The sequence below is a fragment of the Rhinoderma darwinii genome, unplaced genomic scaffold (genome assembly GCF_050947455.1).
Source record: "Rhinoderma darwinii isolate aRhiDar2 unplaced genomic scaffold, aRhiDar2.hap1 Scaffold_959, whole genome shotgun sequence".
NCBI classification, from domain to species: domain Eukaryota; kingdom Metazoa; phylum Chordata; class Amphibia; order Anura; family Rhinodermatidae; genus Rhinoderma; species Rhinoderma darwinii.
The window spans coordinates 95,511-122,783 of NW_027464534.1; the positions used below are offsets into that span (position 1 = coordinate 95,511).

General features: G+C 47.9%; 18 non-coding genes and 1 pseudogene across 18 annotated transcripts; all 19 read left to right on the forward strand.

Annotated features, from left to right (window-relative positions):
• The first annotated feature begins 571 nt into the window (after nt 1–571).
• Nucleotides 572–762, forward strand: LOC142733519 (U2 spliceosomal RNA). The gene has a single exon (XR_012880150.1). It is a non-coding gene; the product is annotated as a U2 spliceosomal RNA (small nuclear RNA).
• Nucleotides 763–2,062: 1,300 nt separating this feature from the next.
• Nucleotides 2,063–2,253, forward strand: LOC142733496 (U2 spliceosomal RNA). Its single transcript, XR_012880130.1, has one exon. It is a non-coding gene; the product is annotated as a U2 spliceosomal RNA (small nuclear RNA).
• Nucleotides 2,254–3,545: 1,292 nt separating this feature from the next.
• Nucleotides 3,546–3,736, forward strand: LOC142733518 (U2 spliceosomal RNA). The gene has a single exon (XR_012880149.1). It is a non-coding gene; the product is annotated as a U2 spliceosomal RNA (small nuclear RNA).
• Nucleotides 3,737–5,019: 1,283 nt separating this feature from the next.
• On the forward strand, nt 5,020–5,210 carry LOC142733497 (U2 spliceosomal RNA). Its single transcript, XR_012880131.1, has one exon. It is a non-coding gene; the product is annotated as a U2 spliceosomal RNA (small nuclear RNA).
• A 1,300-nt stretch (nt 5,211–6,510) lies between these two features.
• On the forward strand, nt 6,511–6,701 carry LOC142733498 (U2 spliceosomal RNA). Its single transcript, XR_012880132.1, has one exon. It is a non-coding gene; the product is annotated as a U2 spliceosomal RNA (small nuclear RNA).
• Nucleotides 6,702–7,989: 1,288 nt separating this feature from the next.
• On the forward strand, nt 7,990–8,180 carry LOC142733499 (U2 spliceosomal RNA). Its single transcript, XR_012880133.1, has one exon. It is a non-coding gene; the product is annotated as a U2 spliceosomal RNA (small nuclear RNA).
• A 1,272-nt stretch (nt 8,181–9,452) lies between these two features.
• On the forward strand, nt 9,453–9,643 carry LOC142733500 (U2 spliceosomal RNA). The gene has a single exon (XR_012880134.1). It is a non-coding gene; the product is annotated as a U2 spliceosomal RNA (small nuclear RNA).
• A 1,280-nt stretch (nt 9,644–10,923) lies between these two features.
• On the forward strand, nt 10,924–11,114 carry LOC142733501 (U2 spliceosomal RNA). Its single transcript, XR_012880135.1, has one exon. It is a non-coding gene; the product is annotated as a U2 spliceosomal RNA (small nuclear RNA).
• Nucleotides 11,115–12,398: 1,284 nt separating this feature from the next.
• Nucleotides 12,399–12,589, forward strand: LOC142733513 (U2 spliceosomal RNA). The gene has a single exon (XR_012880146.1). It is a non-coding gene; the product is annotated as a U2 spliceosomal RNA (small nuclear RNA).
• Nucleotides 12,590–13,873: 1,284 nt separating this feature from the next.
• LOC142733502 (U2 spliceosomal RNA) lies at nt 13,874–14,064 on the forward strand. Its single transcript, XR_012880136.1, has one exon. It is a non-coding gene; the product is annotated as a U2 spliceosomal RNA (small nuclear RNA).
• Nucleotides 14,065–15,332: 1,268 nt separating this feature from the next.
• LOC142733504 (U2 spliceosomal RNA) lies at nt 15,333–15,523 on the forward strand. The gene has a single exon (XR_012880138.1). It is a non-coding gene; the product is annotated as a U2 spliceosomal RNA (small nuclear RNA).
• Nucleotides 15,524–16,827: 1,304 nt separating this feature from the next.
• LOC142733506 (U2 spliceosomal RNA) lies at nt 16,828–17,018 on the forward strand. The gene has a single exon (XR_012880139.1). It is a non-coding gene; the product is annotated as a U2 spliceosomal RNA (small nuclear RNA).
• A 1,276-nt stretch (nt 17,019–18,294) lies between these two features.
• Nucleotides 18,295–18,485, forward strand: LOC142733507 (U2 spliceosomal RNA). Its single transcript, XR_012880140.1, has one exon. It is a non-coding gene; the product is annotated as a U2 spliceosomal RNA (small nuclear RNA).
• A 1,276-nt stretch (nt 18,486–19,761) lies between these two features.
• LOC142733508 (U2 spliceosomal RNA) lies at nt 19,762–19,952 on the forward strand. Its single transcript, XR_012880141.1, has one exon. It is a non-coding gene; the product is annotated as a U2 spliceosomal RNA (small nuclear RNA).
• Nucleotides 19,953–21,248: 1,296 nt separating this feature from the next.
• On the forward strand, nt 21,249–21,439 carry LOC142733509 (U2 spliceosomal RNA). Its single transcript, XR_012880142.1, has one exon. It is a non-coding gene; the product is annotated as a U2 spliceosomal RNA (small nuclear RNA).
• A 1,284-nt stretch (nt 21,440–22,723) lies between these two features.
• Nucleotides 22,724–22,914, forward strand: LOC142733510 (U2 spliceosomal RNA). Its single transcript, XR_012880143.1, has one exon. It is a non-coding gene; the product is annotated as a U2 spliceosomal RNA (small nuclear RNA).
• Nucleotides 22,915–24,202: 1,288 nt separating this feature from the next.
• LOC142733511 (U2 spliceosomal RNA) lies at nt 24,203–24,393 on the forward strand. The gene has a single exon (XR_012880144.1). It is a non-coding gene; the product is annotated as a U2 spliceosomal RNA (small nuclear RNA).
• A 1,328-nt stretch (nt 24,394–25,721) lies between these two features.
• On the forward strand, nt 25,722–25,912 carry LOC142733512 (U2 spliceosomal RNA). The gene has a single exon (XR_012880145.1). It is a non-coding gene; the product is annotated as a U2 spliceosomal RNA (small nuclear RNA).
• A 1,288-nt stretch (nt 25,913–27,200) lies between these two features.
• Nucleotides 27,201–27,273, forward strand: LOC142733525 (U2 spliceosomal RNA; annotated as a pseudogene; the record flags this gene model as incomplete).

Consider the following 27,273-nt stretch of genomic DNA (forward strand, 5'->3'; position numbering starts at 1 on the left):
AAAAAAGACAGCCTGGCGGCCGGCTGTTGCAGTGTTGCCCTCTCAGGCAACACTGAGTGACTGACTGAGCCTCACCGTCTTATATAAAGTTCAGACGGAACTTTGCACGTGTCATAGTGGAGCCCTCAGGATTCCAGAGCCAGCTTTCTGACATCATAATGGGGCCTCAGAGATAAAAGCCTGGGCCCAGGCAGTGTTGGTCAGTGCTGCTCAGCAGGCAGCACTGGACTGGACTGGATTACAGCTGATACAAGGTGTGAAGGAACAAGGGGTGGCTGTGGGCATGCACTTGCTGCCGCTGCCAGTGTTTATCTGCATGGCAGCAGGGCATTTGGGCGTTGCCAGGAAGGCGTTTTTATGTAGATTCCTCCTCTTTCAGCACTGCATTGTGGTGCAAGCAAAAGAAGCAAATCCTGTCTGGCTTCCTCTCCGGCCTTTATTCACCTCCCGTGTAGCTGTGAGTGTGTGAGCCTGCAGGGCCCCATGGAATTGCCTAGAAGTAGGCTGAATCGCTGCAAGGGCTGAACAGCAGTATCGGGCAGGCTCGGGCAACGCGCGGCCCGTTCGGGTTATCGCTTCTCGGCCTTTTGGCTAAGATCAAGTGTAGTATCTGTTCTTATCAGTTTAATATCTGATACATCCCCTATCTGGGGACCATATATTAAATGGATTTTTAGAACAGGGAGATGGAAATAGAGCTTGCTCTGTCCACTCCACGCATTGACCTGGTATTGCAGTATTTCCAGGACCGGTGCACCCTTTCCTTATGTGTTGACTAAAAGCAGATTCCAAAAGTGTTTTTTGTCTTTGCTATTGTTTCTGTCTTTCTGAAGGGATCTCCCCTTTTAATCCCATTATTTCAACACCTGTTGGACAATGCATGAGTGATAATGAGCTCATTGATTAAATGCAATTAATGAATAGATTGCCACCTCTTGTTGTGTGTCGTCTGTGTTTCTGTGTTTCCGGCATTTCACATTGGAACACCTCATTCACCTTCCTTGTCTTCTCTCCGCCCTCCCTTTTAGGTAAGTTAAAGAGCTGCACCTGAGCCAGCCACTGATTGATTGATTGATTGATTGATTGATTGATTGATTGATTGATTGATTGATTGATTGATTGATGCAGCACAACAGTCAAATAGTGGAGTGGAGTAGGGGAACAGCAAACAGCCAATAAAGCAGCCCGCCCGCTCGCCTGCCCGCCACAATGGACCTACCTGTGTACACTAGATGGATGTGATGGAATGTACTGTCGTCCCTACATTTCAAGAAGAAGTAAGAATTGCAGTTGCAACAAAGCCTTGCTTGCCTACAAAGAGAGCAGCAATTTGGATTTGTTACTATGTTACCTAGAAGAATAACAAACTGTGCAAGGATGGAGGTTGTAGGAGCAAGGAGAAGTTGTCTGTAAAGTTGGTGGATGCCTATTTTCCATTTTGCAGTCCCTTGTCTCCCTCTTGTGGCCTCCTGGAGGCAACTAGCTGTGCAAAAAAAAGACAGCCTGGCGGCCGGCTGTTGCAGTGTTGCCCTCTCAGGCAACACTGAGTGACTGACTGAGCCTCACCGTCTTATATAAAGTTCAGACGGAACTTTGCACGTGTCATAGTGGAGCCCTCAGGATTCCAGAGCCAGCTTTCTGACATCATAATGGGGCCTCAGAGATAAAAGCCTGGGCCCAGGCAGTGTTGGTCAGTGCTGCTCAGCAGGCAGCACTGGACTGGACTGGATTACAGCTGATACAAGGTGTGAAGGAACAAGGGGTGGCTGTGGGCATGCACTTGCTGCCGCTGCCAGTGTTTATCTGCATGGCAGCAGGGCATTTGGGCGTTGCCAGGAAGGCGTTTTTATGTAGATTCCTCCTCTTTCAGCACTGCATTGTGGTGCAAGCAAAAGAAGCAAATCCTGTCTGGCTTCCTCTCCGGCCTTTATTCACCTCCCGTGTAGCTGTGAGTGTGTGAGCCTGCAGGGCCCCATGGAATTGCCTAGAAGTAGGCTGAATCGCTGCAAGGGCTGAACAGCAGTATCGGGCAGGCTCGGGCAACGCGCGGCCCGTTCGGGTTATCGCTTCTCGGCCTTTTGGCTAAGATCAAGTGTAGTATCTGTTCTTATCAGTTTAATATCTGATACGTCCCCTATCTGGGGACCATATATTAAATGGATTTTTAGAACAGGGAGATGGAAATAGAGCTTGCTCTGTCCACTCCACGCATTGACCTGGTATTGCAGTATTTCCAGGACCGGTGCACCCTTTCCTTATGTGTTGACTAAAAGCAGATTCCAAAAGTGTTTTTTGTCTTTGCTATTGTTTCTGTCTTTCTGAAGGGATCTCCCCTTTTAATCCCATTATTTCAACACCTGTTGGACAATGCATGAGTGATAATGAGCTCATTGATTAAATGCAATTAATGAATAGATTGCCACCTCTTGTTGTGTGTCGTCTGTGTTTCTGTGTTTCCGGCATTTCACATTGGAACACCTCATTCACCTTCCTTGTCTTCTCTCCGCCCTCCCTTTTAGGTAAGTTAAAGAGCTGCACCTGAGCCAGCCACTGATTGATTGATTGATTGATTGATTGATTGATTGATTGATTGATTGATTGATTGATGCAGCACAACAGTCAAATAGTGGAGTGGAGTAGGGGAACAGCAAACAGCCAATAAAGCAGCCCGCCCGCTCGCCTGCCCGCCACAATGGACCTACCTGTGTACACTAGATGGATGTGATGGAATGTACTGTCGTCCCTACATTTCAAGAAGAAGTAAGAATTGCAGTTGCAACAAAGCCTTGCTTGCCTACAAAGAGAGCAGCAATTTGGATTTGTTACTATGTTACCTAGAAGAATAACAAACTGTGCAAGGATGGAGGTTGTAGGAGCAAGGAGAAGTTGTCTGTAAAGTTGGTGGATGCCTATTTTCCATTTTGCAGTCCCTTGTCTCCCTCTTGTGGCCTCCTGGAGGCAACTAGCTGTGCAAAAAAAAGACAGCCTGGCGGCCGGCTGTTGCAGTGTTGCCCTCTCAGGCAACACTGAGTGACTGACTGAGCCTCACCGTCTTATATAAAGTTCAGACGGAACTTTGCACGTGTCATAGTGGAGCCCTCAGGATTCCAGAGCCAGCTTTCTGACATCATAATGGGGCCTCAGAGATAAAAGCCTGGGCCCAGGCAGTGTTGGTCAGTGCTGCTCAGCAGGCAGCACTGGACTGGACTGGATTACAGCTGATACAAGGTGTGAAGGAACAAGGGGTGGCTGTGGGCATGCACTTGCTGCCGCTGCCAGTGTTTATCTGCATGGCAGCAGGGCATTTGGGCGTTGCCAGGAAGGCGTTTTTATGTAGATTCCTCCTCTTTCAGCACTGCATTGTGGTGCAAGCAAAAGAAGCAAATCCTGTCTGGCTTCCTCTCCGGCCTTTATTCACCTCCCGTGTAGCTGTGAGTGTGTGAGCCTGCAGGGCCCCATGGAATTGCCTAGAAGTAGGCTGAATCGCTGCAAGGGCTGAACAGCAGTATCGGGCAGGCTCGGGCAACGCGCGGCCCGTTCGGGTTATCGCTTCTCGGCCTTTTGGCTAAGATCAAGTGTAGTATCTGTTCTTATCAGTTTAATATCTGATACGTCCCCTATCCGGGGACCATATATTAAATGGATTTTTAGAACAGGGAGATGGAAATAGAGCTTGCTCTGTCCACTCCACGCATTGACCTGGTATTGCAGTATTTCCAGGACCGGTGCACCCTTTCCTTATGTGTTGACTAAAAGCAGATTCCAAAAGTGTTTTTTGTCTTTGCTATTGTTTCTGTCTTTCTGAAGGGATCTCCCCTTTTAATCCCATTATTTCAACACCTGTTGGACAATGCATGAGTGATAATGAGCTCATTGATTAAATGCAATTAATGAATAGATTGCCACCTCTTGTTGTGTGTCGTCTGTGTTTCTGTGTTTCCGGCATTTCACATTGGAACACCTCATTCACCTTCCTTGTCTTCTCTCCGCCCTCCCTTTTAGGTAAGTTAAAGAGCTGCACCTGAGCCAGCCACTGATTGATTGATTGATTGATTGATTGATTGATTGATTGATTGATTGATTGATGCAGCACAACAGTCAAATAGTGGAGTAGGGGAACAGCAAACAGCCAATAAAGCAGCCCGCCCGCTCGCCTGCCCGCCACAATGGACCTACCTGTGTACACTAGATGGATGTGATGGAATGTACTGTCGTCCCTACATTTCAAGAAGAAGTAAGAATTGCAGTTGCAACAAAGCCTTGCTTGCCTACAAAGAGAGCAGCAATTTGGATTTGTTACTATGTTACCTAGAAGAATAACAAACTGTGCAAGGATGGAGGTTGTAGGAGCAAGGAGAAGTTGTCTGTAAAGTTGGTGGATGCCTATTTTCCATTTTGCAGTCCCTTGTCTCCCTCTTGTGGCCTCCTGGAGGCAACTAGCTGTGCAAAAAAAAGACAGCCTGGCGGCCGGCTGTTGCAGTGTTGCCCTCTCAGGCAACACTGAGTGACTGACTGAGCCTCACCGTCTTATATAAAGTTCAGACGGAACTTTGCACGTGTCATAGTGGAGCCCTCAGGATTCCAGAGCCAGCTTTCTGACATCATAATGGGGCCTCAGAGATAAAAGCCTGGGCCCAGGCAGTGTTGGTCAGTGCTGCTCAGCAGGCAGCACTGGACTGGACTGGATTACAGCTGATACAAGGTGTGAAGGAACAAGGGGTGGCTGTGGGCATGCACTTGCTGCCGCTGCCAGTGTTTATCTGCATGGCAGCAGGGCATTTGGGCGTTGCCAGGAAGGCGTTTTTATGTAGATTCCTCCTCTTTCAGCACTGCATTGTGGTGCAAGCAAAAGAAGCAAATCCTGTCTGGCTTCCTCTCCGGCCTTTATTCACCTCCCGTGTAGCTGTGAGTGTGTGAGCCTGCAGGGCCCCATGGAATTGCCTAGAAGTAGGCTGAATCGCTGCAAGGGCTGAACAGCAGTATCGGGCAGGCTCGGGCAACGCGCGGCCCGTTCGGGTTATCGCTTCTCGGCCTTTTGGCTAAGATCAAGTGTAGTATCTGTTCTTATCAGTTTAATATCTGATACGTCCCCTATCTGGGGACCATATATTAAATGGATTTTTAGAACAGGGAGATGGAAATAGAGCTTGCTCTGTCCACTCCACGCATTGACCTGGTATTGCAGTATTTCCAGGACCGGTGCACCCTTTCCTTATGTGTTGACTAAAAGCAGATTCCAAAAGTGTTTTTTGTCTTTGCTATTGTTTCTGTCTTTCTGAAGGGATCTCCCCTTTTAATCCCATTATTTCAACACCTGTTGGACAATGCATGAGTGATAATGAGCTCATTGATTAAATGCAATTAATGAATAGATTGCCACCTCTTGTTGTGTGTCGTCTGTGTTTCTGTGTTTCCGGCATTTCACATTGGAACACCTCATTCACCTTCCTTGTCTTCTCTCCGCCCTCCCTTTTAGGTAAGTTAAAGAGCTGCACCTGAGCCAGCCACTGATTGATTGATTGATTGATTGATTGATTGATTGATTGATTGATTGATTGATTGATTGATTGATGCAGCACAACAGTCAAATAGTGGAGTGGAGTAGGGGAACAGCAAACAGCCAATAAAGCAGCCCGCCCGCTCGCCTGCCCGCCACAATGGACCTACCTGTGTACACTAGATGGATGTGATGGAATGTACTGTCGTCCCTACATTTCAAGAAGAAGTAAGAATTGCAGTTGCAACAAAGCCTTGCTTGCCTACAAAGAGAGCAGCAATTTGGATTTGTTACTATGTTACCTAGAAGAATAACAAACTGTGCAAGGATGGAGGTTGTAGGAGCAAGGAGAAGTTGTCTGTAAAGTTGGTGGATGCCTATTTTCCATTTTGCAGTCCCTTGTCTCCCTCTTGTGGCCTCCTGGAGGCAACTAGCTGTGCAAAAAAAAGACAGCCTGGCGGCCGGCTGTTGCAGTGTTGCCCTCTAAGGCAACACTGAGTGACTGACTGAGCCTCACCGTCTTATATAAAGTTCAGACGGAACTTTGCACGTGTCATAGTGGAGCCCTCAGGATTCCAGAGCCAGCTTTCTGACATCATAATGGGGCCTCAGAGATAAAAGCCTGGGCCCAGGCAGTGTTGGTCAGTGCTGCTCAGCAGGCAGCACTGGACTGGACTGGATTACAGCTGATACAAGGTGTGAAGGAACAAGGGGTGGCTGTGGGCATGCACTTGCTGCCGCTGCCAGTGTTTATCTGCATGGCAGCAGGGCATTTGGGCGTTGCCAGGAAGGCGTTTTTATGTAGATTCCTCCTCTTTCAGCACTGCATTGTGGTGCAAGCAAAAGAAGCAAATCCTGTCTGGCTTCCTCTCCGGCCTTTATTCACCTCCCGTGTAGCTGTGAGTGTGTGAGCCTGCAGGGCCCCATGGAATTGCCTAGAAGTAGGCTGAATCGCTGCAAGGGCTGAACAGCAGTATCGGGCAGGCTCGGGCAACGCGCGGCCCGTTCGGGTTATCGCTTCTCGGCCTTTTGGCTAAGATCAAGTGTAGTATCTGTTCTTATCAGTTTAATATCTGATACGTCCCCTATCTGGGGACCATATATTAAATGGATTTTTAGAACAGGGAGATGGAAATAGAGCTTGCTCTGTCCACTCCACGCATTGACCTGGTATTGCAGTATTTCCAGGACCGGTGCACCCTTTCCTTATGTGTTGACTAAAAGCAGATTCCAAAAGTGTTTTTTGTCTTTGCTATTGTTTCTGTCTTTCTGAAGGGATCTCCCCTTTTAATCCCATTATTTCAACACCTGTTGGACAATGCATGAGTGATAATGAGCTCATTGATTAAATGCAATTAATGAATAGATTGCCACCTCTTGTTGTGTGTCGTCTGTGTTTCTGTGTTTCCGGCATTTCACATTGGAACACCTCATTCACCTTCCTTGTCTTCTCTCCGCCCTCCCTTTTAGGTAAGTTAAAGAGCTGCACCTGAGCCAGCCACTGATTGATTGATTGATTGATTGATTGATTGATTGATTGATTGATTGATTGATGCAGCACAACAGTCAAATAGTGGAGTGGAGTAGGGGAACAGCAAACAGCCAATAAAGCAGCCCGCCCGCTCGCCTGCCCGCCACAATGGACCTACCTGTGTACACTAGATGGATGTGATGGAATGTACTGTCGTCCCTACATTTCAAGAAGAAGTAAGAATTGCAGTTGCAACAAAGCCTTGCTTGCCTACAAAGAGAGCAGCAATTTGGATTTGTTACTATGTTACCTAGAAGAATAACAAACTGTGCAAGGATGGAGGTTGTAGGAGCAAGGAGAAGTTGTCTGTAAAGTTGGTGGATGCCTATTTTCCATTTTGCAGTCCCTTGTCTCCCTCTTGTGGCCTCCTGGAGGCAACTAGCTGTGCAAAAAAAAGACAGCCTGGCGGCCGGCTGTTGCAGTGTTGCCCTCTCAGGCAACACTGAGTGACTGACTGAGCCTCACCGTCTTATATAAAGTTCAGACGGAACTTTGCACGTGTCATAGTGGAGCCCTCAGGATTCCAGAGCCAGCTTTCTGACATCATAATGGGGCCTCAGAGATAAAAGCCTGGGCCCAGGCAGTGTTGGTCAGTGCTGCTCAGCAGGCAGCACTGGACTGGACTGGATTACAGCTGATACAAGGTGTGAAGGAACAAGGGGTGGCTGTGGGCATGCACTTGCTGCCGCTGCCAGTGTTTATCTGCATGGCAGCAGGGCATTTGGGCGTTGCCAGGAAGGCGTTTTTATGTAGATTCCTCCTCTTTCAGCACTGCATTGTGGTGCAAGCAAAAGAAGCAAATCCTGTCTGGCTTCCTCTCCGGCCTTTATTCACCTCCCGTGTAGCTGTGAGTGTGTGAGCCTGCAGGGCCCCATGGAATTGCCTAGAAGTAGGCTGAATCGCTGCAAGGGCTGAACAGCAGTATCGGGCAGGCTCGGGCAACGCGCGGCCCGTTCGGGTTATCGCTTCTCGGCCTTTTGGCTAAGATCAAGTGTAGTATCTGTTCTTATCAGTTTAATATCTGATACGTCCCCTATCTGGGGACCATATATTAAATGGATTTTTAGAACAGGGAGATGGAAATAGAGCTTGCTCTGTCCACTCCACGCATTGACCTGGTATTGCAGTATTTCCAGGACCGGTGCACCCTTTCCTTATGTGTTGACTAAAAGCAGATTCCAAAAGTGTTTTTTGTCTTTGCTATTGTTTCTGTCTTTCTGAAGGGATCTCCCCTTTTAATCCCATTATTTCAACACCTGTTGGACAATGCATGAGTGATAATGAGCTCATTGATTAAATGCAATTAATGAATAGATTGCCACCTCTTGTTGTGTGTCGTCTGTGTTTCTGTGTTTCCGGCATTTCACATTGGAACACCTCATTCACCTTCCTTGTCTTCTCTCCGCCCTCCCTTTTAGGTAAGTTAAAGAGCTGCACCTGAGCCAGCCACTGATTGATTGATTGATTGATTGATTGATTGATTGATGCAGCACAACAGTCAAATAGTGGAGTGGAGTAGGGGAACAGCAAACAGCCAATAAAGCAGCCCGCCCGCTCGCCTGCCCGCCACAATGGACCTACCTGTGTACACTAGATGGATGTGATGGAATGTACTGTCGTCCCTACATTTCAAGAAGAAGTAAGAATTGCAGTTGCAACAAAGCCTTGATTGCCTACAAAGAGAGCAGCAATTTGGATTTGTTACTATGTTACCTAGAAGAATAACAAACTGTGCAAGGATGGAGGTTGTAGGAGCAAGGAGAAGTTGTCTGTAAAGTTGGTGGATGCCTATTTTCCATTTTGCAGTCCCTTGTCTCCCTCTTGTGGCCTCCTGGAGGCAACTAGCTGTGCAAAAAAAAGACAGCCTGGCGGCCGGCTGTTGCAGTGTTGCCCTCTAAGGCAACACTGAGTGACTGACTGAGCCTCACCGTCTTATATAAAGTTCAGACGGAACTTTGCACGTGTCATAGTGGAGCCCTCAGGATTCCAGAGCCAGCTTTCTGACATCATAATGGGGCCTCAGAGATAAAAGCCTGGGCCCAGGCAGTGTTGGTCAGTGCTGCTCAGCAGGCAGCACTGGACTGGACTGGATTACAGCTGATACAAGGTGTGAAGGAACAAGGGGTGGCTGTGGGCATGCACTTGCTGCCGCTGCCAGTGTTTATCTGCATGGCAGCAGGGCATTTGGGCGTTGCCAGGAAGGCGTTTTTATGTAGATTCCTCCTCTTTCAGCACTGCATTGTGGTGCAAGCAAAAGAAGCAAATCCTGTCTGGCTTCCTCTCCGGCCTTTATTCACCTCCCGTGTAGCTGTGAGTGTGTGAGCCTGCAGGGCCCCATGGAATTGCCTAGAAGTAGGCTGAATCGCTGCAAGGGCTGAACAGCAGTATCGGGCAGGCTCGGGCAACGCGCGGCCCATTCGGGTTATCGCTTCTCGGCCTTTTGGCTAAGATCAAGTGTAGTATCTGTTCTTATCAGTTTAATATCTGATACGTCCCCTATCTGGGGACCATATATTAAATGGATTTTTAGAACAGGGAGATGGAAATAGAGCTTGCTCTGTCCACTCCACGCATTGACCTGGTATTGCAGTATTTCCAGGACCGGTGCACCCTTTCCTTATGTGTTGACTAAAAGCAGATTCCAAAAGTGTTTTTTGTCTTTGCTATTGTTTCTGTCTTTCTGAAGGGATCTCCCCTTTTAATCCCATTATTTCAACACCTGTTGGACAATGCATGAGTGATAATGAGCTCATTGATTAAATGCAATTAATGAATAGATTGCCACCTCTTGTTGTGTGTCGTCTGTGTTTCTGTGTTTCCGGCATTTCACATTGGAACACCTCATTCACCTTCCTTGTCTTCTCTCCGCCCTCCCTTTTAGGTAAGTTAAAGAGCTGCACCTGAGCCAGCCACTGATTGATTGATTGATTGATTGATTGATTGATTGATTGATTGATGCAGCACAACAGTCAAATAGTGGAGTGGAGTAGGGGAACAGCAAACAGCCAATAAAGCAGCCCGCCCGCTCGCCTGCCCGCCACAATGGACCTACCTGTGTACACTAGATGGATGTGATGGAATGTACTGTCGTCCCTACATTTCAAGAAGAAGTAAGAATTGCAGTTGCAACAAAGCCTTGCTTGCCTACAAAGAGAGCAGCAATTTGGATTTGTTACTATGTTACCTAGAAGAATAACAAACTGTGCAAGGATGGAGGTTGTAGGAGCAAGGAGAAGTTGTCTGTAAAGTTGGTGGATGCCTATTTTCCATTTTGCAGTCCCTTGTCTCCCTCTTGTGGCCTCCTGGAGGCAACTAGCTGTGCAAAAAAAAGACAGCCTGGCGGCCGGCTGTTGCAGTGTTGCCCTCTCAGGCAACACTGAGTGACTGACTGAGCCTCACCGTCTTATATAAAGTTCAGACGGAACTTTGCACGTGTCATAGTGGAGCCCTCAGGATTCCAGAGCCAGCTTTCTGACATCATAATGGGGCCTCAGAGATAAAAGCCTGGGCCCAGGCAGTGTTGGTCAGTGCTGCTCAGCAGGCAGCACTGGACTGGACTGGATTACAGCTGATACAAGGTGTGAAGGAACAAGGGGTGGCTGTGGGCATGCACTTGCTGCCGCTGCCAGTGTTTATCTGCATGGCAGCAGGGCATTTGGGCGTTGCCAGGAAGGCGTTTTTATGTAGATTCCTCCTCTTTCAGCACTGCATTGTGGTGCAAGCAAAAGAAGCAAATCCTGTCTGGCTTCCTCTCCGGCCTTTATTCACCTCCCGTGTAGCTGTGAGTGTGTGAGCCTGCAGGGCCCCATGGAATTGCCTAGAAGTAGGCTGAATCGCTGCAAGGGCTGAACAGCAGTATCGGGCAGGCTCGGGCAACGCGCGGCCCGTTCGGGTTATCGCTTCTCGGCCTTTTGGCTAAGATCAAGTGTAGTATCTGTTCTTATCAGTTTAATATCTGATACGTCCCCTATCTGGGGACCATATATTAAATGGATTTTTAGAACAGGGAGATGGAAATAGAGCTTGCTCTGTCCACTCCACGCATTGACCTGGTATTGCAGTATTTCCAGGACCGGTGCACCCTTTCCTTATGTGTTGACTAAAAGCAGATTCCAAAAGTGTTTTTTGTCTTTGCTATTGTTTCTGTCTTTCTGAAGGGATCTCCCCTTTTAATCCCATTATTTCAACACCTGTTGGACAATGCATGAGTGATAATGAGCTCATTGATTAAATGCAATTAATGAATAGATTGCCACCTCTTGTTGTGTGTCGTCTGTGTTTCTGTGTTTCCGGCATTTCACATTGGAACACCTCATTCACCTTCCTTGTCTTCTCTCCGCCCTCCCTTTTAGGTAAGTTAAAGAGCTGCACCTGAGCCAGCCACTGATTGATTGATTGATTGATTGATTGATTGATTGATTGATTGATTGATGCAGCACAACAGTCAAATAGTGGAGTGGAGTAGGGGAACAGCAAACAGCCAATAAAGCAGCCCGCCCGCTCGCCTGCCCGCCACAATGGACCTACCTGTGTACACTAGATGGATGTGATGGAATGTACTGTCGTCCCTACATTTCAAGAAGAAGTAAGAATTGCAGTTGCAACAAAGCCTTGCTTGCCTACAAAGAGAGCAGCAATTTGGATTTGTTACTATGTTACCTAGAAGAATAACAAACTGTGCAAGGATGGAGGTTGTAGGAGCAAGGAGAAGTTGTCTGTAAAGTTGGTGGATGCCTATTTTCCATTTTGCAGTCCCTTGTCTCCCTCTTGTGGCCTCCTGGAGGCAACTAGCTGTGCAAAAAAAAGACAGCCTGGCGGCCGGCTGTTGCAGTGTTGCCCTCTCAGGCAACACTGAGTGACTGACTGAGCCTCACCGTCTTATATAAAGTTCAGACGGAACTTTGCACGTGTCATAGTGGAGCCCTCAGGATTCCAGAGCCAGCTTTCTGACATCATAATGGGGCCTCAGAGATAAAAGCCTGGGCCCAGGCAGTGTTGGTCAGTGCTGCTCAGCAGGCAGCACTGGACTGGACTGGATTACAGCTGATACAAGGTGTGAAGGAACAAGGGGTGGCTGTGGGCATGCACTTGCTGCCGCTGCCAGTGTTTATCTGCATGGCAGCAGGGCATTTGGGCGTTGCCAGGAAGGCGTTTTTATGTAGATTCCTCCTCTTTCAGCACTGCATTGTGGTGCAAGCAAAAGAAGCAAATCCTGTCTGGCTTCCTCTCCGGCCTTTATTCACCTCCCGTGTAGCTGTGAGTGTGTGAGCCTGCAGGGCCCCATGGAATTGCCTAGAAGTAGGCTGAATCGCTGCAAGGGCTGAACAGCAGTATCGGGCAGGCTCGGGCAACGCGCGGCCCATTCGGGTTATCGCTTCTCGGCCTTTTGGCTAAGATCAAGTGTAGTATCTGTTCTTATCAGTTTAATATCTGATACGTCCCCTATCTGGGGACGATATATTAAATGGATTTTTAGAACAGGGAGATGGAAATAGAGCTTGCTCTGTCCACTCCACGCATTGACCTGGTATTGCAGTATTTCCAGGACCGGTGCACCCTTTCCTTATGTGTTGACTAAAAGCAGATTCCAAAAGTGTTTTTTGTCTTTGCTATTGTTTCTGTCTTTCTGAAGGGATCTCCCCTTTTAATCCCATTATTTCAACACCTGTTGGACAATGCATGAGTGATAATGAGCTCATTGATTAAATGCAATTAATGAATAGATTGCCACCTCTTGTTGTGTGTCGTCTGTGTTTCTGTGTTTCCGGCATTTCACATTGGAACACCTCATTCACCTTCCTTGTCTTCTCTCCGCCCTCCCTTTTAGGTAAGTTAAAGAGCTGCACCTGAGCCAGCCACTGATTGATTGATTGATTGATTGATTGATTGATTGATTGATTGATTGATGCAGCACAACAGTCAAATAGTGGAGTGGAGTAGGGGAACAGCAAACAGCCAATAAAGCAGCCCGCCCGCTCGCCTGCCCGCCACAATGGACCTACCTGTGTACACTAGATGGATGTGATGGAATGTACTGTCGTCCCTACATTTCAAGAAGAAGTAAGAATTGCAGTTGCAACAAAGCCTTGCTTGCCTACAAAGAGAGCAGCAATTTGGATTTGTTACTATGTTACCTAGAAGAATAACAAACTGTGCAAGGATGGAGGTTGTAGGAGCAAGGAGAAGTTGTCTGTAAAGTTGGTGGATGCCTATTTTCCATTTTGCAGTCCCTTGTCTCCCTCTTGTGGCCTCCTGGAGGCAACTAGCTGTGCAAAAAAAAGACAGCCTGGCGGCCGGCTGTTGCAGTGTTGCCCTCTCAGGCAACACTGAGTGACTGACTGAGCCTCACCGTCTTATATAAAGTTCAGACGGAACTTTGCACGTGTCATAGTGGAGCCCTCAGGATTCCAGAGCCAGCTTTCTGACATCATAATGGGGCCTCAGAGATAAAAGCCTGGGCCCAGGCAGTGTTGGTCAGTGCTGCTCAGCAGGCAGCACTGGACTGGACTGGATTACAGCTGATACAAGGTGTGAAGGAACAAGGGGTGGCTGTGGGCATGCACTTGCTGCCGCTGCCAGTGTTTATCTGCATGGCAGCAGGGCATTTGGGCGTTGCCAGGAAGGCGTTTTTATGTAGATTCCTCCTCTTTCAGCACTGCATTGTGGTGCAAGCAAAAGAAGCAAATCCTGTCTGGCTTCCTCTCCGGCCTTTATTCACCTCCCGTGTAGCTGTGAGTGTGTGAGCCTGCAGGGCCCCATGGAATTGCCTAGAAGTAGGCTGAATCGCTGCAAGGGCTGAACAGCAGTATCGGGCAGGCTCGGGCAACGCGCGGCCCATTCGGGTTATCGCTTCTCGGCCTTTTGGCTAAGATCAAGTGTAGTATCTGTTCTTATCAGTTTAATATCTGATACGTCCCCTATCTGGGGACCATATATTAAATGGATTTTTAGAACAGGGAGATGGAAATAGAGCTTGCTCTGTCCACTCCACGCATTGACCTGGTATTGCAGTATTTCCAGGACCGGTGCACCCTTTCCTTATGTGTTGACTAAAAGCAGATTCCAAAAGTGTTTTTTGTCTTTGCTATTGTTTCTGTCTTTCTGAAGGGATCTCCCCTTTTAATCCCATTATTTCAACACCTGTTGGACAATGCATGAGTGATAATGAGCTCATTGATTAAATGCAATTAATGAATAGATTGCCACCTCTTGTTGTGTGTCGTCTGTGTTTCTGTGTTTCCGGCATTTCACATTGGAACACCTCATTCACCTTCCTTGTCTTCTCTCCGCCCTCCCTTTTAGGTAAGTTAAAGAGCTGCACCTGAGCCAGCCACTGATTGATTGATTGATTGATTGATTGATTGATGCAGCACAACAGTCAAATAGTGGAGTGGAGTAGGGGAACAGCAAACAGCCAATAAAGCAGCCCGCCCGCTCGCCTGCCCGCCACAATGGACCTACCTGTGTACACTAGATGGATGTGATGGAATGTACTGTCGTCCCTACATTTCAAGAAGAAGTAAGAATTGCAGTTGCAACAAAGCCTTGCTTGCCTACAAAGAGAGCAGCAATTTGGATTTGTTACTATGTTACCTAGAAGAATAACAAACTGTGCAAGGATGGAGGTTGTAGGAGCAAGGAGAAGTTGTCTGTAAAGTTGGTGGATGCCTATTTTCCATTTTGCAGTCCCTTGTCTCCCTCTTGTGGCCTCCTGGAGGCAACTAGCTGTGCAAAAAAAAGACAGCCTGGCGGCCGGCTGTTGCAGTGTTGCCCTCTCAGGCAACACTGAGTGACTGACTGAGCCTCACCGTCTTATATAAAGTTCAGACGGAACTTTGCACGTGTCATAGTGGAGCCCTCAGGATTCCAGAGCCAGCTTTCTGACATCATAATGGGGCCTCAGAGATAAAAGCCTGGGCCCAGGCAGTGTTGGTCAGTGCTTCTCAGCAGGCAGCACTGGACTGGACTGGATTACAGCTGATACAAGGTGTGAAGGAACAAGGGGTGGCTGTGGGCATGCACTTGCTGCCGCTGCCAGTGTTTATCTGCATGGCAGCAGGGCATTTGGGCGTTGCCAGGAAGGCGTTTTTATGTAGATTCCTCCTCTTTCAGCACTGCATTGTGGTGCAAGCAAAAGAAGCAAATCCTGTCTGGCTTCCTCTCCGGCCTTTATTCACCTCCCGTGTAGCTGTGAGTGTGTGAGCCTGCAGGGCCCCATGGAATTGCCTAGAAGTAGGCTGAATCGCTGCAAGGGCTGAACAGCAGTATCGGGCAGGCTCGGGCAACGCGCGGCCCGTTCGGGTTATCGCTTCTCGGCCTTTTGGCTAAGATCAAGTGTAGTATCTGTTCTTATCAGTTTAATATCTGATACGTCCCCTATCTGGGGACCATATATTAAATGGATTTTTAGAACAGGGAGATGGAAATAGAGCTTGCTCTGTCCACTCCACGCATTGACCTGGTATTGCAGTATTTCCAGGACCGGTGCACCCTTTCCTTATGTGTTGACTAAAAGCAGATTCCAAAAGTGTTTTTTGTCTTTGCTATTGTTTCTGTCTTTCTGAAGGGATCTCCCCTTTTAATCCCATTATTTCAACACCTGTTGGACAATGCATGAGTGATAATGAGCTCATTGATTAAATGCAATTAATGAATAGATTGCCACCTCTTGTTGTGTGTCGTCTGTGTTTCTGTGTTTCCGGCATTTCACATTGGAACACCTCATTCACCTTCCTTGTCTTCTCTCCGCCCTCCCTTTTAGGTAAGTTAAAGAGCTGCACCTGAGCCAGCCACTGATTGATTGATTGATTGATTGATTGATTGATTGATTGATTGATTGATTGATTGATTGATTGATTGATGCAGCACAACAGTCAAATAGTGGAGTGGAGTAGGGGAACAGCAAACAGCCAATAAAGCAGCCCGCCCGCTCGCCTGCCCGCCACAATGGACCTACCTGTGTACACTAGATGGATGTGATGGAATGTACTGTCGTCCCTACATTTCAAGAAGAAGTAAGAATTGCAGTTGCAACAAAGCCTTGCTTGCCTACAAAGAGAGCAGCAATTTGGATTTGTTACTATGTTACCTAGAAGAATAACAAACTGTGCAAGGATGGAGGTTGTAGGAGCAAGGAGAAGTTGTCTGTAAAGTTGGTGGATGCCTATTTTCCATTTTGCAGTCCCTTGTCTCCCTCTTGTGGCCTCCTGGAGGCAACTAGCTGTGCAAAAAAAAGACAGCCTGGCGGCCGGCTGTTGCAGTGTTGCCCTCTCAGGCAACACTGAGTGACTGACTGAGCCTCACCGTCTTATATAAAGTTCAGACGGAACTTTGCACGTGTCATAGTGGAGCCCTCAGGATTCCAGAGCCAGCTTTCTGACATCATAATGGGGCCTCAGAGATAAAAGCCTGGGCCCAGGCAGTGTTGGTCAGTGCTGCTCAGCAGGCAGCACTGGACTGGACTGGATTACAGCTGATACAAGGTGTGAAGGAACAAGGGGTGGCTGTGGGCATGCACTTGCTGCCGCTGCCAGTGTTTATCTGCATGGCAGCAGGGCATTTGGGCGTTGCCAGGAAGGCGTTTTTATGTAGATTCCTCCTCTTTCAGCACTGCATTGTGGTGCAAGCAAAAGAAGCAAATCCTGTCTGGCTTCCTCTCCGGCCTTTATTCACCTCCCGTGTAGCTGTGAGTGTGTGAGCCTGCAGGGCCCCATGGAATTGCCTAGAAGTAGGCTGAATCGCTGCAAGGGCTGAACAGCAGTATCGGGCAGGCTCGGGCAACGCGCGGCCCGTTCGGGTTATCGCTTCTCGGCCTTTTGGCTAAGATCAAGTGTAGTATCTGTTCTTATCAGTTTAATATCTGATACGTCCCCTATCTGGGGACCATATATTAAATGGATTTTTAGAACAGGGAGATGGAAATAGAGCTTGCTCTGTCCACTCCACGCATTGACCTGGTATTGCAGTATTTCCAGGACCGGTGCACCCTTTCCTTATGTGTTGACTAAAAGCAGATTCCAAAAGTGTTTTTTGTCTTTGCTATTGTTTCTGTCTTTCTGAAGGGATCTCCCCTTTTAATCCCATTATTTCAACACCTGTTGGACAATGCATGAGTGATAATGAGCTCATTGATTAAATGCAATTAATGAATAGATTGCCACCTCTTGTTGTGTGTCGTCTGTGTTTCTGTGTTTCCGGCATTTCACATTGGAACACCTCATTCACCTTCCTTGTCTTCTCTCCGCCCTCCCTTTTAGGTAAGTTAAAGAGCTGCACCCGAGCCAGCCACTGATTGATTGATTGATTGATTGATTGATTGATTGATTGATGCAGCACAACAGTCAAATAGTGGAGTGGAGTAGGGGAACAGCAAACAGCCAATAAAGCAGCCCGCCCGCTCGCCTGCCCGCCACAATGGACCTACCTGTGTACACTAGATGGATGTGATGGAATGTACTGTCGTCCCTACATTTCAAGAAGAAGTAAGAATTGCAGTTGCAACAAAGCCTTGATTGCCTACAAAGAGAGCAGCAATTTGGATTTGTTACTATGTTACCTAGAAGAATAACAAACTGTGCAAGGATGGAGGTTGTAGGAGCAAGGAGAAGTTGTCTGTAAAGTTGGTGGATGCCTATTTTCCATTTTGCAGTCCCTTGTCTCCCTCTTGTGGCCTCCTGGAGGCAACTAGCTGTGCAAAAAAAAGACAGCCTGGCGGCCGGCTGTTGCAGTGTTGCCCTCTAAGGCAACACTGAGTGACTGACTGAGCCTCACCGTCTTATATAAAGTTCAGACGGAACTTTGCACGTGTCATAGTGGAGCCCTCAGGATTCCAGAGCCAGCTTTCTGACATCATAATGGGGCCTCAGAGATAAAAGCCTGGGCCCAGGCAGTGTTGGTCAGTGCTGCTCAGCAGGCAGCACTGGACTGGACTGGATTACAGCTGATACAAGGTGTGAAGGAACAAGGGGTGGCTGTGGGCATGCACTTGCTGCCGCTGCCAGTGTTTATCTGCATGGCAGCAGGGCATTTGGGCGTTGCCAGGAAGGCGTTTTTATGTAGATTCCTCCTCTTTCAGCACTGCATTGTGGTGCAAGCAAAAGAAGCAAATCCTGTCTGGCTTCCTCTCCGGCCTTTATTCACCTCCCGTGTAGCTGTGAGTGTGTGAGCCTGCAGGGCCCCATGGAATTGCCTAGAAGTAGGCTGAATCGCTGCAAGGGCTGAACAGCAGTATCGGGCAGGCTCGGGCAACGCGCGGCCCATTCGGGTTATCGCTTCTCGGCCTTTTGGCTAAGATCAAGTGTAGTATCTGTTCTTATCAGTTTAATATCTGATACGTCCCCTATCTGGGGACCATATATTAAATGGATTTTTAGAACAGGGAGATGGAAATAGAGCTTGCTCTGTCCACTCCACGCATTGACCTGGTATTGCAGTATTTCCAGGACCGGTGCACCCTTTCCTTATGTGTTGACTAAAAGCAGATTCCAAAAGTGTTTTTTGTCTTTGCTATTGTTTCTGTCTTTCTGAAGGGATCTCCCCTTTTAATCCCATTATTTCAACACCTGTTGGACAATGCATGAGTGATAATGAGCTCATTGATTAAATGCAATTAATGAATAGATTGCCACCTCTTGTTGTGTGTCGTCTGTGTTTCTGTGTTTCCGGCATTTCACATTGGAACACCTCATTCACCTTCCTTGTCTTCTCTCCGCCCTCCCTTTTAGGTAAGTTAAAGAGCTGCACCTGAGCCAGCCACTGATTGATTGATTGATTGATTGATTGATTGATTGATTGATGCAGCACAACAGTCAAATAGTGGAGTGGAGTAGGGGAACAGCAAACAGCCAATAAAGCAGCCCGCCCGCTCGCCTGCCCGCCACAATGGACCTACCTGTGTACACTAGATGGATGTGATGGAATGTACTGTCGTCCCTACATTTCAAGAAGAAGTAAGAATTGCAGTTGCAACAAAGCCTTGCTTGCCTACAAAGAGAGCAGCAATTTGGATTTGTTACTATGTTACCTAGAAGAATAACAAACTGTGCAAGGATGGAGGTTGTAGGAGCAAGGAGAAGTTGTCTGTAAAGTTGGTGGATGCCTATTTTCCATTTTGCAGTCCCTTGTCTCCCTCTTGTGGCCTCCTGGAGGCAACTAGCTGTGCAAAAAAAAGACAGCCTGGCGGCCGGCTGTTGCAGTGTTGCCCTCTCAGGCAACACTGAGTGACTGACTGAGCCTCACCGTCTTATATAAAGTTCAGACGGAACTTTGCACGTGTCATAGTGGAGCCCTCAGGATTCCAGAGCCAGCTTTCTGACATCATAATGGGGCCTCAGAGATAAAAGCCTGGGCCCAGGCAGTGTTGGTCAGTGCTGCTCAGCAGGCAGCACTGGACTGGACTGGATTACAGCTGATACAAGGTGTGAAGGAACAAGGGGTGGCTGTGGGCATGCACTTGCTGCCGCTGCCAGTGTTTATCTGCATGGCAGCAGGGCATTTGGGCGTTGCCAGGAAGGCGTTTTTATGTAGATTCCTCCTCTTTCAGCACTGCATTGTGGTGCAAGCAAAAGAAGCAAATCCTGTCTGGCTTCCTCTCCGGCCTTTATTCACCTCCCGTGTAGCTGTGAGTGTGTGAGCCTGCAGGGCCCCATGGAATTGCCTAGAAGTAGGCTGAATCGCTGCAAGGGCTGAACAGCAGTATCGGGCAGGCTCGGGCAACGCGCGGCCCGTTCGGGTTATCGCTTCTCGGCCTTTTGGCTAAGATCAAGTGTAGTATCTGTTCTTATCAGTTTAATATCTGATACGTCCCCTATCTGGGGACCATATATTAAATGGATTTTTAGAACAGGGAGATGGAAATAGAGCTTGCTCTGTCCACTCCACGCATTGACCTGGTATTGCAGTATTTCCAGGACCGGTGCACCCTTTCCTTATGTGTTGACTAAAAGCAGATTCCAAAAGTGTTTTTTGTCTTTGCTATTGTTTCTGTCTTTCTGAAGGGATCTCCCCTTTTAATCCCATTATTTCAACACCTGTTGGACAATGCATGAGTGATAATGAGCTCATTGATTAAATGCAATTAATGAATAGATTGCCACCTCTTGTTGTGTGTCGTCTGTGTTTCTGTGTTTCCGGCATTTCACATTGGAACACCTCATTCACCTTCCTTGTCTTCTCTCCGCCCTCCCTTTTAGGTAAGTTAAAGAGCTGCACCTGAGCCAGCCACTGATTGATTGATTGATTGATTGATTGATTGATTGATTGATTGATTGATTGATTGATTGATGCAGCACAACAGTCAAATAGTGGAGTGGAGTAGGGGAACAGCAAACAGCCAATAAAGCAGCCCGCCCGCTCGCCTGCCCGCCACAATGGACCTACCTGTGTACACTAGATGGATGTGATGGAATGTACTGTCGTCCCTACATTTCAAGAAGAAGTAAGAATTGCAGTTGCAACAAAGCCTTGCTTGCCTACAAAGAGAGCAGCAATTTGGATTTGTTACTATGTTACCTAGAAGAATAACAAACTGTGCAAGGATGGAGGTTGTAGGAGCAAGGAGAAGTTGTCTGTAAAGTTGGTGGATGCCTATTTTCCATTTTGCAGTCCCTTGTCTCCCTCTTGTGGCCTCCTGGAGGCAACTAGCTGTGCAAAAAAAAGACAGCCTGGCGGCCGGCTGTTGCAGTGTTGCCCTCTCAGGCAACACTGAGTGACTGACTGAGCCTCACCGTCTTATATAAAGTTCAGACGGAACTTTGCACGTGTCATAGTGGAGCCCTCAGGATTCCAGAGCCAGCTTTCTGACATCATAATGGGGCCTCAGAGATAAAAGCCTGGGCCCAGGCAGTGTTGGTCAGTGCTGCTCAGCAGGCAGCACTGGACTGGACTGGATTACAGCTGATACAAGGTGTGAAGGAACAAGGGGTGGCTGTGGGCATGCACTTGCTGCCGCTGCCAGTGTTTATCTGCATGGCAGCAGGGCATTTGGGCGTTGCCAGGAAGGCGTTTTTATGTAGATTCCTCCTCTTTCAGCACTGCATTGTGGTGCAAGCAAAAGAAGCAAATCCTGTCTGGCTTCCTCTCCGGCCTTTATTCACCTCCCGTGTAGCTGTGAGTGTGTGAGCCTGCAGGGCCCCATGGAATTGCCTAGAAGTAGGCTGAATCGCTGCAAGGGCTGAACAGCAGTATCGGGCAGGCTCGGGCAACGCGCGGCCCATTCGGGTTATCGCTTCTCGGCCTTTTGGCTAAGATCAAGTGTAGTATCTGTTCTTATCAGTTTAATATCTGATACGTCCCCTATCTGGGGACCATATATTAAATGGATTTTTAGAACAGGGAGATGGAAATAGAGCTTGCTCTGTCCACTCCACGCATTGACCTGGTATTGCAGTATTTCCAGGACCGGTGCACCCTTTCCTTATGTGTTGACTAAAAGCAGATTCCAAAAGTGTTTTTTGTCTTTGCTATTGTTTCTGTCTTTCTGAAGGGATCTCCCCTTTTAATCCCATTATTTCAACACCTGTTGGACAATGCATGAGTGATAATGAGCTCATTGATTAAATGCAATTAATGAATAGATTGCCACCTCTTGTTGTGTGTCGTCTGTGTTTCTGTGTTTCCGGCATTTCACATTGGAACACCTCATTCACCTTCCTTGTCTTCTCTCCGCCCTCCCTTTTAGGTAAGTTAAAGAGCTGCACCTGAGCCAGCCACTGATTGATTGATTGATTGATTGATTGATTGATTGATTGATTGATTGATGCAGCACAACAGTCAAATAGTGGAGTGGAGTAGGGGAACAGCAAACAGCCAATAAAGCAGCCCGCCCGCTCGCCTGCCCGCCACAATGGACCTACCTGTGTACACTAGATGGATGTGATGGAATGTACTGTCGTCCCTACATTTCAAGAAGAAGTAAGAATTGCAGTTGCAACAAAGCCTTGCTTGCCTACAAAGAGAGCAGCAATTTGGATTTGTTACTATGTTACCTAGAAGAATAACAAACTGTGCAAGGATGGAGGTTGTAGGAGCAAGGAGAAGTTGTCTGTAAAGTTGGTGGATGCCTATTTTCCATTTTGCAGTCCCTTGTCTCCCTCTTGTGGCCTCCTGGAGGCAACTAGCTGTGCAAAAAAAAGACAGCCTGGCGGCCGGCTGTTGCAGTGTTGCCCTCTCAGGCAACACTGAGTGACTGACTGAGCCTCACCGTCTTATATAAAGTTCAGACGGAACTTTGCACGTGTCATAGTGGAGCCCTCAGGATTCCAGAGCCAGCTTTCTGACATCATAATGGGGCCTCAGAGATAAAAGCCTGGGCCCAGGCAGTGTTGGTCAGTGCTGCTCAGCAGGCAGCACTGGACTGGACTGGATTACAGCTGATACAAGGTGTGAAGGAACAAGGGGTGGCTGTGGGCATGCACTTGCTGCCGCTGCCAGTGTTTATCTGCATGGCAGCAGGGCATTTGGGCGTTGCCAGGAAGGCGTTTTTATGTAGATTCCTCCTCTTTCAGCACTGCATTGTGGTGCAAGCAAAAGAAGCAAATCCTGTCTGGCTTCCTCTCCGGCCTTTATTCACCTCCCGTGTAGCTGTGAGTGTGTGAGCCTGCAGGGCCCCATGGAATTGCCTAGAAGTAGGCTGAATCGCTGCAAGGGCTGAACAGCAGTATCGGGCAGGCTCGGGCAACGCGCGGCCCATTCGGGTTATCGCTTCTCGGCCTTTTGGCTAAGATCAAGTGTAGTATCTGTTCTTATCAGTTTAATATCTGATACGTCCCCTATCTGGGGACCATATATTAAATGGATTTTTAGAACAGGGAGATGGAAATAGAGCTTGCTCTGTCCACTCCACGCATTGACCTGGTATTGCAGTATTTCCAGGACCGGTGCACCCTTTCCTTATGTGTTGACTAAAAGCAGATTCCAAAAGTGTTTTTTGTCTTTGCTATTGTTTCTGTCTTTCTGAAGGGATCTCCCCTTTTAATCCCATTATTTCAACACCTGTTGGACAATGCATGAGTGATAATGAGCTCATTGATTAAATGCAATTAATGAATAGATTGCCACCTCTTGTTGTGTGTCGTCTGTGTTTCTGTGTTTCCGGCATTTCACATTGGAACACCTCATTCACCTTCCTTGTCTTCTCTCCGCCCTCCCTTTTAGGTAAGTTAAAGAGCTGCACCTGAGCCAGCCACTGATTGATTGATTGATTGATTGATTGATTGATTGATTGATTGATTGATTGATGCAGCACAACAGTCAAATAGTGGAGTGGAGTAGGGGAACAGCAAACAGCCAATAAAGCAGCCCGCCCGCTCGCCTGCCCGCCACAATGGACCTACCTGTGTACACTAGATGGATGTGATGGAATGTACTGTCGTCCCTACATTTCAAGAAGAAGTAAGAATTGCAGTTGCAACAAAGCCTTGCTTGCCTACAAAGAGAGCAGCAATTTGGATTTGTTACTATGTTACCTAGAAGAATAACAAACTGTGCAAGGATGGAGGTTGTAGGAGCAAGGAGAAGTTGTCTGTAAAGTTGGTGGATGCCTATTTTCCATTTTGCAGTCCCTTGTCTCCCTCTTGTGGCCTCCTGGAGGCAACTAGCTGTGCAAAAAAAAGACAGCCTGGCGGCCGGCTGTTGCAGTGTTGCCCTCTCAGGCAACACTGAGTGACTGACTGAGCCTCACCGTCTTATATAAAGTTCAGACGGAACTTTGCACGTGTCATAGTGGAGCCCTCAGGATTCCAGAGCCAGCTTTCTGACATCATAATGGGGCCTCAGAGATAAAAGCCTGGGCCCAGGCAGTGTTGGTCAGTGCTGCTCAGCAGGCAGCACTGGACTGGACTGGATTACAGCTGATACAAGGTGTGAAGGAACAAGGGGTGGCTGTGGGCATGCACTTGCTGCCGCTGCCAGTGTTTATCTGCATGGCAGCAGGGCATTTGGGCGTTGCCAGGAAGGCGTTTTTATGTAGATTCCTCCTCTTTCAGCACTGCATTGTGGTGCAAGCAAAAGAAGCAAATCCTGTCTGGCTTCCTCTCCGGCCTTTATTCACCTCCCGTGTAGCTGTGAGTGTGTGAGCCTGCAGGGCCCCATGGAATTGCCTAGAAGTAGGCTGAATCGCTGCAAGGGCTGAACAGCAGTATCGGGCAGGCTCGGGCAACGCGCGGCCCGTTCGGGTTATCGCTTCTCGGCCTTTTGGCTAAGATCAAGTGTAGTATCTGTTCTTATCAGTTTAATATCTGATACGTCCCCTATCTGGGGACCATATATTAAATGGATTTTTAGAACAGGGAGATGGAAATAGAGCTTGCTCTGTCCACTCCACGCATTGACCTGGTATTGCAGTATTTCCAGGACCGGTGCACCCTTTCCTTATGTGTTGACTAAAAGCAGATTCCAAAAGTGTTTTTTGTCTTTGCTATTGTTTCTGTCTTTCTGAAGGGATCTCCCCTTTTAATCCCATTATTTCAACACCTGTTGGACAATGCATGAGTGATAATGAGCTCATTGATTAAATGCAATTAATGAATAGATTGCCACCTCTTGTTGTGTGTCGTCTGTGTTTCTGTGTTTCCGGCATTTCACATTGGAACACCTCATTCACCTTCCTTGTCTTCTCTCCGCCCTCCCTTTTAGGTAAGTTAAAGAGCTGCACCTGAGCCAGCCACTGATTGATTGATTGATTGATTGATTGATTGATTGATTGATTGATTGATGCAGCACAACAGTCAAATAGTGGAGTGGAGTAGGGGAACAGCAAACAGCCAATAAAGCAGCCCGCCCGCTCGCCTGCCCGCCACAATGGACCTACCTGTGTACACTAGATGGATGTGATGGAATGTACTGTCGTCCCTACATTTCAAGAAGAAGTAAGAATTGCAGTTGCAACAAAGCCTTGCTTGCCTACAAAGAGAGCAGCAATTTGGATTTGTTACTATGTTACCTAGAAGAATAACAAACTGTGCAAGGATGGAGGTTGTAGGAGCAAGGAGAAGTTGTCTGTAAAGTTGGTGGATGCCTATTTTCCATTTTGCAGTCCCTTGTCTCCCTCTTGTGGCCTCCTGGAGGCAACTAGCTGTGCAAAAAAAAGACAGCCTGGCGGCCGGCTGTTGCAGTGTTGCCCTCTCAGGCAACACTGAGTGACTGACTGAGCCTCACCGTCTTATATAAAGTTCAGACGGAACTTTGCACGTGTCATAGTGGAGCCCTCAGGATTCCAGAGCCAGCTTTCTGACATCATAATGGGGCCTCAGAGATAAAAGCCTGGGCCCAGGCAGTGTTGGTCAGTGCTGCTCAGCAGGCAGCACTGGACTGGACTGGATTACAGCTGATACAAGGTGTGAAGGAACAAGGGGTGGCTGTGGGCATGCACTTGCTGCAGGTGTGAAGGAACAAGGGGTGGCTGTGGGCATGCACTTGCTGCCGCTGCCAGTGTTTATCTGCATGGCAGCAGGGCATTTGGGCGTTGCCAGGAAGGCGTTTTTATGTAGATTCCTCCTCTTTCAGCACTGCATTGTGGTGCAAGCAAAAGAAGCAAATCCTGTCTGGCTTCCTCTCCGGCCTTTATTCACCTCCCGTGTAGCTGTGAGTGTGTGAGCCTGCAGGGCCCCATGGAATTGCCTAGAAGTAGGCTGAATCGCTGCAAGGGCTGAACAGCAGTATCGGGCAGGCTCGGGCAACGCGCGGCCCGTTCGGGTTATCGCTTCTCGGCCTTTTGGCTAAGATCAAGTGTAGTATCTGTTCTTATCAGTTTAATATCTGATACGTCCCCTATCTGGGGACCATATATTAAATGGATTTTTAGAACAGGGAGATGGAAATAGAGCTTGCTCTGTCCACTCCACGCATTGACCTGGTATTGCAGTATTTCCAGGACCGGTGCACCCTTTCCTTATGTGTTGACTAAAAGCAGATTCCAAAAGTGTTTTTTGTCTTTGCTATTGTTTCTGTCTTTCTGAAGGGATCTCCCCTTTTAATCCCATTATTTCAACACCTGTTGGACAATGCATGAGTGATAATGAGCTCATTGATTAAATGCAATTAATGAATAGATTGCCACCTCTTGTTGTGTGTCGTCTGTGTTTCTGTGTTTCCGGCATTTCACATTGGAACACCTCATTCACCTTCCTTGTCTTCTCTCCGCCCTCCCTTTTAGGTAAGTTAAAGAGCTGCACCTGAGCCAGCCACTGATTGATTGATTGATTGATTGATTGATTGATTGATTGATTGATTGATTGATGCAGCACAACAGTCAAATAGTGGAGTGGAGTAGGGGAACAGCAAACAGCCAATAAAGCAGCCCGCCCGCTCGCCTGCCCGCCACAATGGACCTACCTGTGTACACTAGATGGATGTGATGGAATGTACTGTCGTCCCTACATTTCAAGAAGAAGTAAGAATTGCAGTTGCAACAAAGCCTTGCTTGCCTACAAAGAGAGCAGCAATTTGGATTTGTTACTATGTTACCTAGAAGAATAACAAACTGTGCAAGGATGGAGGTTGTAGGAGCAAGGAGAAGTTGTCTGTAAAGTTGGTGGATGCCTATTTTCCATTTTGCAGTCCCTTGTCTCCCTCTTGTGGCCTCCTGGAGGCAACTAGCTGTGCAAAAAAAAGACAGCCTGGCGGCCGGCTGTTGCAGTGTTGCCCTCTCAGGCAACACTGAGTGACTGACTGAGCCTCACCGTCTTATATAAAGTTCAGACGGAACTTTGCACGTGTCATAGTGGAGCCCTCAGGATTCCAGAGCCAGCTTTCTGACATCATAATGGGGCCTCAGAGATAAAAGCCTGGGCCCAGGCAGTGTTGGTCAGTGCTGCTCAGCAGGCAGCACTGGACTGGACTGGATTACAGCTGAAACAAGGTGTGAAGGAACAAGGGGTGGCTGTGGGCATGCACTTGCTGCCGCTGCCAGTGTTTATCTGCATGGCAGCAGGGCATTTGGGCGTTGCCAGGAAGGCGTTTTTATGTAGATTCCTCCTCTTTCAGCACTGCATTGTGGTGCAAGCAAAAGAAGCAAATCCTGTCTGGCTTCCTCTCCGGCCTTTATTCACCTCCCGTGTAGCTGTGAGTGTGTGAGCCTGCAGGGCCCCATGGAATTGCCTAGAAGTAGGCTGAATCGCTGCAAGGGCTGAACAGCAGTATCGGGCAGGCTCGGGCAACGCGCGGCCCGTTCGGGTTATCGCTTCTCGGCCTTTTGGCTAAGATCAAGTGTAGTATCTGTTCTTATCAGTTTAATATCTGATACGTCCCC